Source organism: Protopterus annectens, chromosome 7.part0 (genome assembly GCF_019279795.1).
Source record: "Protopterus annectens isolate FY-2018-M chromosome 7.part0, PAN1.0, whole genome shotgun sequence".
Classification (NCBI taxonomy): Eukaryota; Metazoa; Chordata; order Ceratodontiformes; family Protopteridae; genus Protopterus; species Protopterus annectens.
In genome coordinates this window covers 227,840,896-227,853,835 of record NC_056739.1, presented here as the reverse complement: position 1 = coordinate 227,853,835, position 12,940 = coordinate 227,840,896, and positions in this window count along the sequence as shown.

The following is a 12,940-nucleotide window of genomic DNA, read 5'->3' as shown; positions in this document are numbered from 1 at the left end:
TCAGTTATTCCTCCTCACTCTCCTTCTTAAGCTTTGGCATTCTCCCTAGTGTATTGAATACTGCAACAGAGAAATGGAAGGGCATAGTACAGCTGTGTAAAGTCTTAACATAATTGTAGATATTCTTCTCTTCTCTGTTACAGTATTCACTCACTCCCTCATCCCCTGAGTCTATTTCTCTTCTGGATGTATTGAATACCTCTGTTTTCCTTGCACTGGAATTCCTACTTGGGCTCTCAGTTCTGACAATAGTATGTACGGACATCACCTTTATGCCCTACACTACATGAGGAGCATACATGTGATATACAGCATACCTTAAAGCAACCTAAAGGCTTTGGTATGCTTATTCTGGCCAGATGTCTGGGTTCCCCTTGGCAGGGGATCCATAGTGTAATAAATACTGCAACACTGAAGAAAAGGACATCTAATATTATTGTAAGAGTCCACACAAATGTACTTTCACTCCTCCCAAAACTCAAATTCAGAGGAGTTACATTATCCAGACTCAACACTGACCAGCTCAAGGCCAGGTAGAAAAACATAGCAACCATACCTTCTCAGTGTCCTTGCCTGGAGCTGTGAATTATGTGATAAACAAATGGGATGCAATAATACAGGTATGGGTCTTATTTCTCTACCAGCCAGGTATATGTAACCAATTAAAGGTCAAATGTAAAAGCTAAGTCAAATACCTGTATCTTTCCTGATTGAGCTCTGATTATATAATGCAGCTCCAGACAAGCTGCTTAGTAGGCAAGTTTCTCTGTTGACAAGTACTATTATAGAAGAGAAATGGAAATCTGGCACCTAAGGGACAGTCACCAATTTTATTAAAAGCATTAGAATAGTATTGCAAGAAAACTAGCACAAAAACCGGAACTGGAATTATGGGTAGATGCCGCAATAATATGTCTGACTGATATGCATACATTTTCTGGAACTGATTGCAAAACTGAAATATTTCATAATTTTCAACAATCACCAGAACAGGGAGTTGCCATACCATAGTTTATGCATGCAGCCTATTCTGTTGACAGATAGACAGAACTGAAGTAGAAAGATTAATCTGCTTCTGTCTTGGTGGTTAACTAGCCTTAACTGACTGTATCCTCCACACCACATGATGGCGCTGTAGTTTACTGTAAGTCCTTGGTTTGGATTATTCAACAGTTCAAACCTACCAATTATTACGCTTTTCATGGATTTTTCAGACATCAACTGCCAGTTGACTATATCATACAAAGATGGCATATCCCCATTTTTATCATAATATACTTGCTTACCAGAAAATTTACAAAATGAACTATCTTAACATAATGGAAAACCTGAAAATTAAAAAATAAATAAATAAACCTATATCCTGTGATATTTAACATCAATGTATAACATATATATATATATATATATATATATATATATATATATATATATATATATATATATATATATATACGGTCATGTTGTAAGATGGTTTTTATTTGTGACATTTATTAATGTAAAAATAAAAATGAAAATTACTGAATAAATAAATAAATAAATACATAATTGCTTGATTAATATCTGCCTGCAAGAATTATATGCAAAGAAGTGAAAGATCAGACAGATGTTTTAATCATCTAAATTTCCTTATTTGAGTCAGATAGAAACAGGAAGAGGTTGCTAACCCTGCTCCTTTCCTGTTCCTTTCTGTTAACCCTTGGAGAAAAGAAGTTACTTGCTTAATGAGCAATTTCACATATGTTCATTTCTGGCTAGCCCTGTAAAGCTGTATAGCTATATTATAGAAAAACAACTGCTGCTTCTCCCCCAAAGTCCTTCAGTGGTGAGGGGACCAAACAGATTCCACAAGTGGTATTATCTTAGCTGGAGTCAAGAAGTCATTGTCAAAGCTACCCACCAAAGTGCAAACTGAATTATTTATTCAAAGAAAAAAGGTATTACTACTGTAGCAGATGAATGAGAGCTAATCAGTGTCTAAACAGAATGCAGACACATTTCTGGCCTAAATGAGACCCTTACTACTAACTCTAGGAAAGACATTGACTCACTAGAGAGAATTAATTTATTTTTGTAACAAGGACATGTTGCCAGGCAATATTAAGTACAAGAAAATAGTGAGGAGAGTTATGACTACAACATATTCCTTAGTCAGATGATTTATTGTTCTGAGAAATGAATGCCGTCAGAGAGAAAATCGTGCTGTATGTTTATAATAGACTATTTATACAGGTTCAATTTTATTTTACTTTTCTCTAGAGAATCTCTGTTTTCAACATATTCATATTTTTCTAAATCTCCATTGCTCTGAAAAGTAACCTTTAGAATAATCTTCATTCCCGTTTGGATCCTATCTGTGGACAAATTCTTATTTGCTATAGTAAACACTTTTTAGGCATGGTTTAATCTTCAGACTTCCTACAATGATGCCCAGCTGACTTAATATGGTCACGCAAACATGTTGACAGAAGACAGTTGAGAGGTATGGTAGGCACTGTGTAGGTTACTCCAAGCTTAGTACTGTCCATACATGTGCCCCCCTGTCCATGACCTGTACAGCTTTCCTGCATTAACAGATATTGACATCTGGACAGTGTGTACAACTCCTGCTGTAGGTGTAGCTGACATGAAGAATAGTTGGCACTGCAGTTCTTGGAACATGGCCCTGTCAACCACAGTACTGTACCTAGGCCACTACGACACAACAGTTGGGAGTAAGTGCTGGCCACATCCTGACAGTATTAACCACACATATCCATAGCTCATTGACCCCTGCATATTGCAGACATGCAACAAGTTATCATGTTGATTGGGACAGCCCTGGCAATGTGTGCTCTGCTGCTATTTCCCTATAAACATACATGTTACTGCATTTCTATGAGAGTATGGGTGTAGGGGGCACACCTGTCAACTGTACATATTTGTACAGACTGTGCTGATATTTGCTTTATATTTTGGTTCCTTTTAGCATAGTATTGTGCCCTGTCTTAGAGACTAGAGGTATATGACCAAAGACCAGAGGTCAGGTTGTAATGGCATACCCTTCAGTGCCTTACTGCAACTGAATGACCTGCTGTGCTATCATTGTGTTAGTCTACAGGGGAGATTTCATCATTGTCACCATTTTTGGGCCTTTGCCAGACATTTCTTTATGGTTTTCTATGACTGACTTGCTGGGTGAGCCTGATGGGTGAGTATGGGACCCCCATACTGACATCCATGCCTGTGACCTATGACCCCCCCCCATTTAGTTGGCCTCCCACATATACTGCAGTGAGATTTATCAAATTTGGTACTACTGCATAGTGTGGGGAAGCCAGTATTAAGCAAACATTTCCTTGTGTCCCACATAGCTGTCAGTTGACTGCTGCTATCCCAGTAGGCCACCCCATTCTCCTGCATGCATGCAGTGACACCAAAGATATGCTTCCAGAACATACTACTCCATTCATCTGTTGTTAAGAAGACTGACTTACCTCTTACCTGCAGCAGTTGTGAGGACAGTGCTTGAGGGTTGCCTCTGCCAGATGCAGGCAGTACACTGCCTATACATGGTAAGGTACAGGTAGTGTGATGTATGTGGCATCCATTTTACTATGTGTGCGAGTCAGAGAGAGGTGTCAGTCCCTGGTTCCCTACAATGTCAGTATGTGTGCTATGTATTGGCTCTTTGCCAAGGCCAGGGCATACTGGGCATGTCTAAATCTGCCTACAGGAGCTGGCTAAATGGGTTCCTCCTTCGAGTCCCTATGTGCCTGCGGGGACCTTGGCAATGGTGGGGGGCTGTGTGCCCTTCCGCATGCTGTTTCTGCTGCAGCTGTTTCCACAGGATCATATTGTGTAACATGGCACATACTATAAACATCTGTGCACATGTGACTGGAGAGTACTGCAGGGTTCCACCAGATATGTCAAGGCAGCAGAACAGTGACGTGAGCATCCCAAACACATGTCTATAATGATCCTGGTTTGTGTGTGTGCCTCATTATGCCATTCTTGAGTGTGTGTGTGTGTGTGTTTGTGTGCATTTCTGATGGGTGTCATCATCCACAGCACCAGTGCATAGCCATCATCCCCGACCAGATGGCCATATGGGATGTCCCCCCTGGCAAGTCCCTGGTACATCTGTGAGGAATGCCAAATGTGGGAGTTGTGATAGCTTCCAGGGCAGCCAGCACACACATTAATGATAATGTCCTGAGCATTGCACATGACCTGGCAGTTGATGGAGTGAAAGCCCTTGTGGTTTACGTAGACCCTACCCTGTTCAATGGGTAGTGCTTTGATGTGGATGTCTGCACAGTCTATGGCACCCAGTACCTCCAAGTATTCTACTACCTGGTAGAAAAGGCACATTTTTCTGGTCCTCCTCATAGGTTCTGGTGAAATAAATGTCCTCACCGGCATGTGGAAGCATGGCATCCAGGAACTGGTGGAGTACCCTGTATGCAGATGCCTGTGAGATCCCCATGATGTCCCCAGTAGGTCTTTGAAAAGTACCTGTAGCTATTATTCTTAAGGCCTACACATACCTTGGTATCCACTGGGATGGGTTCCCCTCTGTTGGCTTTGGGTCTGAGGTGAGGCTGGCACAGTTTGATGAGTTGAAGTATGTCCCTGTCTATTCTGTAGCACTCAACTATCTCCAGATCATGTGGCCCCTTGTACATTATCCGGGGTCTGAACACTCTCCTCCTCAGTTTGGGGCGGTTATCAGCATTATCCTATTTGCCATCCTCAGCATCTAGCACATATGGATATATCAAAGTGACAGCAGCCCCTAACTTTTTGTCGGTTAAAATTCACACACCAATGGTGCAGAGTTTGTGGGAAAAATCAGACTGAAAGGTGTTTGCATAGTTTATGTGGTTGTGCTGCAGATGCTGCCTGTATGATTGGCTGACTAAGATAAAGTCCACCTGCCAGCTACATTATTTGTACTTGATTGCTTTTATTCTGCTGTTTACTATTTTTTCCCATCCCCCCTTTTAAGCCCCATAGCACACCACACAAACCAGCTGCCCAAACATGAACAATTTTGCTATTTCCGTTTTTTTTTTTTTAAGAGCTGGTGCGCACTGTGCAAACCCATTTAGGTACAGTAAACACTTTTAAGCAGAAATGGTGCTCCCCTGGATGTGAACATGCTTTTCATTTCATGGAAAAAGTAAATACAGCCTCAGACACACCCCCTTGTTTAGCTGTGCTTAGCTAAGCTCAAATGGTAGCCATGGAGCTCCAATGTGCTTACACCAAGCACAACACACCCCCTTTTAATGTCAGTTGCTTCTCCTGCTTAGACCACTGCCTTATAGCTCCTACGTGGTTAGGTGCATACAGACAATGGTCTCCCATTTTGCTATTCAGTAAATTTTGCTCATTTGCATACCCTTGTTAAACTACTACATCACAGCCTTTCTCCTTAGCAACCAGAGTTACCTGTTATTGTTTTGATTCTGCATGCTACCCACTATAATGGCAAAATGCAGATTTCACTTAAAATTGTCTTTTCACATTTTTTAAATTTCTGCATGATCTCACTTGCATGCCACTACACAATGCTTAAATGACCTAAATTGGTAAAAAAAAAAAAACTTTTATTTTCATACTTTTGCAACTGTTTTCCATGTCAGTGGCCATATGTTTGGCTATTGGCATGCCTAACAGTCATAATACATGTTTTACTTTGAACTGTCATGCCCCCGTTTTGATTTTTGCAGAAATGTACACAGTTGGTAACCAAATACATTTCTGCAACACACTGTTCTGGCACGGATGCCTGCCTGCTTACTCAGTCACTAATTCACCTCATTTGCATGGTTTTCATCAGCAAATGAGGTAATTAGCTTTATTCAGTGGTGTCTGTGCCAAAATAGTGCTGGCAGGCTCATGCATGTTAGCCTGTTCCTGCATCAATGTTACAGATAACAGGAGGTGGCACAGTTTCATCATATGCACAGGGTGTGTTGTTAGTTTGCCAGAGCCTGACATTGACCCATCCAATCGACATGTATGTGTGTGTGTGTATGTGAGGGACAACAGTACAGCATGGGTCAATGTTGATGTAATGTGCGTGTGTATATGTTAGCCCTAGGTGTTTGGTTTATGTGTGTGTGTCTGCATGCACACAGTTCCACCATGTGGCTGCCATATGTGGGAGGTTGTGAGACAGCCACAGACTGTACCTGCCAGGCTGTACAGATCACTGTCTTTGGCCACGGACACAGTACCTGTGCCTGGCAGGGGTGCAACGGACAGAATCGGATACTAAGCCAGACTGGGTACTATCATCAGAGGCAGAGTGATGTCGACTGGACCCATTTCCCTGCTGGGACTAGCCAGACCCACATGCACATGGTCTTCTATGACGGTCTATTGACAGCCCTGCCCCAACATTGATGGGGCTGGTACTGCCACTACAGGAGTGGCTGTGACTTGTGTATCATCTGCGATGACTGCCATCCGATGATGTTGCTGGCATATGTCCATGTCGACATCTTGGCCGGCCTGCACTGTCCTGGCACATGGACATGACATTGCAGAGGACATCTAATGTCTCCCCCAACATCTATCAATGACCTCGGTGTAATGATGGACGGCACCTGCAAGGTCATGGATACTGTCATTGATAGCGGTGTTATGGGCCCTTTGCGCCCTCAGTCCCTGTCTGGTGTACTGTTCCATATGTGCCTGTGCCTGCATTACAGTCCAGAACATACCTGAGGTTGTAAGACCTGTGGGGGGCGCATCTGCCAGGGGCATTATGACCAGCAGTGCTCCCAAGAGAACTCCTGGACATCCGCCTATGTGGTACCATTCCAGGAATCTGTGAGGGGATGTATGTGCCATAGATACCACACTATCCTGGTCAATGCCTACTGTATGCTGTCCCTCAGCTAAGGCCATTGGTGATGAGGGATGTATCGGCAGTATGAATGTGTGCATAGATGGGGTGGAAAGCTGTGTACTGTCGATTGGCGGCCCAACGACAGACCCTGTCAAACCTGCCTGTGCCACAAAACATGTATCATCATTTTGCACTATTTGTGGCAGTGTCTTCTGGTTCCCTGTTGCACTCAACAAACAAAACCTCAGTACCTATGACAGGAAGACAGGAAACACATTTTACAATCTGTACATGATGTTAGCACACATGCACACATGCACACATGAACACATGCACACATGAACACGAACACATGAACACATGCACACCTACACACATGCACACATGCACACATGAACGCATGCACAAATGCACACATGAACACATGAACACATGCACACATGAACACATGAACACATGCACACATGCACATATAAACACATGAACACATGCACACATGAACACATGAGCACATGAACACATGCACACATGAACACATGCACACATGAACACATGAACACATGCACACATGAACACATGAACACAAATACACTCCTCACTAAGTAGACACACACACACACACACACACACACACACACACACACACACACACTCACCAACAGCAATCCAGAACATACCCATTAGTGGTTGATGGTGGAGTACAGTATCACAAGCCAAAGAGTCCTATCACACATGTCAGCATGCAGGATGTGTGTTGCTCAACAGCATGCAGTGTGAGTGTAGAGAGTCCTTGTTAATAACAGTATACATGTCTCTGATGCATGTGTGTTGTTCAATGATTGGCCTCACCCTGGAACACAATGTGTACATGGACACAACATTGCTGTGCAAGTATTAAATGCTTTTCAATGTCCTGTGCACCATCACTCACAGGTATACATACCATGGCTGGATGCACACAACTGTCAGGTGTATAGCAATGAATGCTATGTGTAGTACTATAGTTACTGTAACTGGATGTAGTGTAGTACCATGAGTCATCATCAGGCAGCATCATGTGGTCACTCAAGGTCACTAATGTGTGCCACACTGGCAACTATCTTGCTGTACCTGAACTGCAGCATTGTGGCTACATTAACCATTTCACAGGCAGTTGTTACATGGGTATGTAAGGTGTTCAGTAGGGAGCATTGCCTAACATGAATGTGTTGTTTGTTGAAGAGTTTTGCAACACCCCATGATAGGCCTCTATCCCTCAGGTATAGTATGCGTGCTGTGGGGATGACATTTGGGATACTGGAGTCTGACCTTACAGCATGTGTCTAAATACTCCATGTGTATCATATTAACACATACTGCATATGACAAGGTGGTGTATGTTGTGTGCATGTGTATTGACTCTGCCTATACAATGTCCACTACAGTGTACCACAATTGTTTGGGATGCTCTGTGTATAGCATGTGTTTGAGGCAGCTACTCATGTTACTGGGATGTGCATAGTCCCACTGAAAACATGCAGAGCATGCATTATGTGTAGGTATTTTACATGTGTATATGGCCTACAACTCACCTATGACATGCACATGTTATTTGCTATATTAAATGTAGAACACTCACCAGCATGGGTCTGTTGTCTTGCTGTCACACCAGAGGGACCTACAAGGATATGAGACAGTTTGTCAGTGTCAACAACTATAGCATTGCTGCTGTGAGTTTGCAATTTTACAGTAGTACAACGGTTGACAGTCACAGGCATACAGCTTATGTTCCAAATTATCAGTATTGCACAACACCAGGCTCCACATCTTCCAAATACACAGTACACATCTGACATATGCATGTTCTAACAATAAAGCTAACAGTAGTCTACAGATATGCCATGTTACCTGCACGCTCCGAGTCAACTTGCTGGGTGAATCCAGCCTCCATGATGACACATGTCTGTTGTAGTGGTTGTCCAGGAGCCACCACGCTGATAAGCAGCTCTTCCACTCTGGTGAGGGGTGGATGTAATGCTTTACCACCACCTGTGGCAAGCTATTGTCTGTGGACATTGGAGGCATGCTGCCGGACATATGTAATTAAATCACTGCAGTCATGGCGTATCTGCTCTTAAGTCCGGTTATGCATGCCTATGTCATTAACCTGATAGACAGCATCTTGCCACAGTGCAGTGCGCTCATGCTGGTCCTGGCTGGTTCTAGAGAACAGCAGGGTGTGATGTTGTACTAGGGTGGATATAATGATTTTCTCCGCTTCAGGGGCATACGCAGGGTTGCGGTGGTGAGACATGTCCCTGGAAGATAATAAAACAATTATTGTGAGCAAGTCATGTGGCACACTTAACATTCTAAAGTACAGATATCAATGGAATGCCATATATAGCAACCTACTGGCTGTCAGTAGATACACACTTTTAATACCACACATCAGTGCTCAGCCCACAACTGTCTGACAGTGCCTGGCATGTTATATATATTAAACCATGTTCTGCACAGCAACAAAGTGAAACCAGTATGTAAGACTATACAACAGCACATGGCACACTGTATGTGACATAATGCACCACCTAGCCACAGGAGGTATATATAAAGCTATTGCATACAAAAATATGTCATCCATTGAAATGATTGTAAAGTACAGTTACAGTACTACCAGTACACCACACTACTTGTTGATAGCAAACCCCTAAGTAACATATGTGCACATTCATCAATATAGGTGGCATACTGCTGTACCACACTATAGATGTTGCTAGATATGCACTTATATTCTGTAACACACATATGACCGAGGCCATGTTGCAGGCATACCCACACACACATCAGACATACCTACAAGTCACAAAGGTATGGCAACCCAGATTAGCTTTACCTGTGTACCATACAGTACTGTCTGTCAGCCCTTACAAAACCTTATGCCTGAGGTATGTAATGTGTGAGGACTACACGTAACAAAACAAAACAGTGTTTCCAGGCAATGTGGATATACACCATACTGTGCTGTTTAGGCCTACAGCTTCAGGTAGTGCTACAGTTCATACTGGATTTGTATTCACTAGTGTTAACAATCAATAAGCATACATGTATTGCTTTAGCCTACAATGGCACACTCCAGTCAACACCATGGGACTGCATCACACAGTATGCCATACTGCTTTTCCTGCCTAGCTATAGTATACATATCTTTTGTGGGGATCAGAGCTAGAACACAACATACCATGATGTAAACAGTTTCCCACTAGTCTATCACACATATACACAATGTTGACACATTCACCATCACACTCAGTCAACCTCACATAGCAATTAATGCAACATGTACATGCATGTGTGCATCGGGTCCTAGGTAGCTCATAGGCTATTAGCCGTAGGGCCTATAGAAGCCTAGCCATACGGTACCCTGCCCTTCAACACCCATGTAATTTAAGTTCACGTGCCCCTGTCATGCAGAGCCACAGAGGTGATTCCCGGGTTTTATTTCCTATCTCACATCCATTCATCATGATTATTCATGACGACTGCTAATGAGGACCTTTCTTTGCTATTGATAGGTAGTAAGTTCCAGAGTATGGTATGTGTCTGAGATGAGAATGTACCACTCCAGCATGTTCTGGTTTTTGACGTTACAAGGTTTAGATCAGTACAGTGTGTAGCTTGTAGGGATTTTGATCTGTTTACATGGAGCATGTCCAACACCTGTGTGTTTGGCATAGTTTTGTATGTTAGGCAGAGGTTGGCTCTGGGTAGCCAGTATGCAACACAGTGTAGCTATGGTTTTGTAAGACAATCTGCATAGTGCATCTGTTTGAGTCTGGTAATACTCTTTGTGAGGTTTGTGCCTGGCATCTACAGTTGCTGTAGATGTCTTCTGAGGTACATACCAAAAGGGCCATTGTATTTTATGATGGGTTTTATGACTGATGAGTAGAGTGGAACACTGACCTCTTATTCCATGGATGACACACCTTTTCTGATGACATGTGGACCGTACACAGTTTATATGACTAGTGTGGCACTGTGATTATCAAAAGGGACACTACTGTCCACCTGTGTCCCGTAGTCTCTTATCATACTTTTGGTGTTGAGTAGACTACCACCTATGTGGTAGTTCATGGGTACAGGGTTTTCAACAAAAGGGATGGCAATACATTTACAACATTGAGCTTGAGTGTACATATAAATATCCATTTGTGTAGATTTAGATTTACTTGTAGGCACATATACAGTCCACCTTTCATGGTGGGAATATCAATTATGCAAAGGTTGAGAGGGATACAGTTATGTAATAATTTTACACAGTCTTGTGCAGAATGCATTGAAGGTATTCTCAGCCCATGTATCTTTAGCAGGACTCCCTGTCTGGAAGACTGAAGACTTAACAAATCATACCCACAGTGTTTAAACACCACATGTCATATACCAGCACTGTATGCTGTCTTGTTTGCCACACACTACAACCTACATGAAAATATGCACATAACAACCTTCACCAACATGACCACCCTTCACAAACAGTTGCAGTATACCCCTTGCTCTATGCACATGTTAAGATGCTAATATATCTGACACATAAATATCTCACCATATGTGTGTGCCATACACAGACAAGGTCCACACTGTTGTAAGTCCGTAGACCTCATGGATGACTTGTTGGGCCTTGCTACAACATGAACAGTTATCACATGTGTGCATAACAGTAATATTACAGGGAGTATTTATAGCTGCTAATGTTACATTACTATACTAGCCTGGTACAGCAGTTGCCAATGCTAAGCTACACATTATATGACTATCATGCATGTGTTACTCTGTAACATCCAGGTTTATATAGATGTTTGCACTAATCCCCCAAACAGCCATTATACACAGTACTGTACAGAACATAGATGACATGATCAGATGTTTAACATTTAATGCTGAGCTACATATGTCACAGTTATGTCCCACTGCACACAGGTACACACTAATTTGTCCATGACATTAGTCATGCATGGCATCAGTCCATACATACTGACTCCTGCCACATATGCATGTTTCAAAGTATTTACAGTACTCTTCATAAACATCTACTACTTGCCGGTAACCACATATGTGTTACATACCTATTTGTCACTTTTAGGTCCGTCTGTGTATGTTTTGACAATTTTTTTTTTTTTTTTTTACTTAAGTAAAGATTGCTTTTACTTAATTTATTTTGGTTATTAATTAATTTTTTTTTACTTAATTAATATATTTGGTTAGTAATTCAGTCAACTCTTTTTACTTAATTAACCTTTTGTGTTATTAAGTAATAATTCTTTTTTACTCCTCCCCAGGTTCACTGATGCTTTAACACATGCAAAGTAATGATTGCATGTGGGGATAGCAAGTACAGTCTGCTTTTATAGGTATCTGCGCATGTGCATGTGGTGCCCTCAGCACCAATTGGTGCCCAACATTTGGTAAATGCATACACCCTGATGTGTGGTAATTACAGTACTTACTGTCATAGCAACCCAATGCTATAAATTGCTAAGTTTTGTAGGCGTAGCCCTTTCAGATATTCAGAGTGGGGCCCATGCTTGTTTGCTGTGGACACTGTTGTTTAAGTCAGAAGGTTGGTATACTTCTTATATCTGAAGCTAGAGGTGTAGACAGTGATGTACATGTTGTACTCAGACCTGACTGTTGTCACTTCCAGTACAGAGCTATCAGTGTAGAGTTTAACTCACCCCTACAAATGCTTACACAAGATATATGTGAGCATGTAGTTTCTTTTCTACTTATGTAATTAACTGCCATACAAAAGTAGTTTTTGAGAAGTATTCTTTTGGCACATAAACTGTTTGTGAACTGTTATACTGTGCATATTGATGTACTTACTTCTGCAGGGTTTGTGTATTTTTATTGTTGACATTTGCACAGGATTCTCAGGTAAACTGGACAATTCCACTACTGAGTATGCCTACCTACATCCTTGGTAGATCATAAACACACATGTATATTTAAATTTTGGTGGGGGGGATGCAGACATACAGAGAGCATTACGTCTTATTGTTTGAGTGTTATCTTACTGGACTTAAAGGATTGGTGTGTACCTGTTAGTTTATC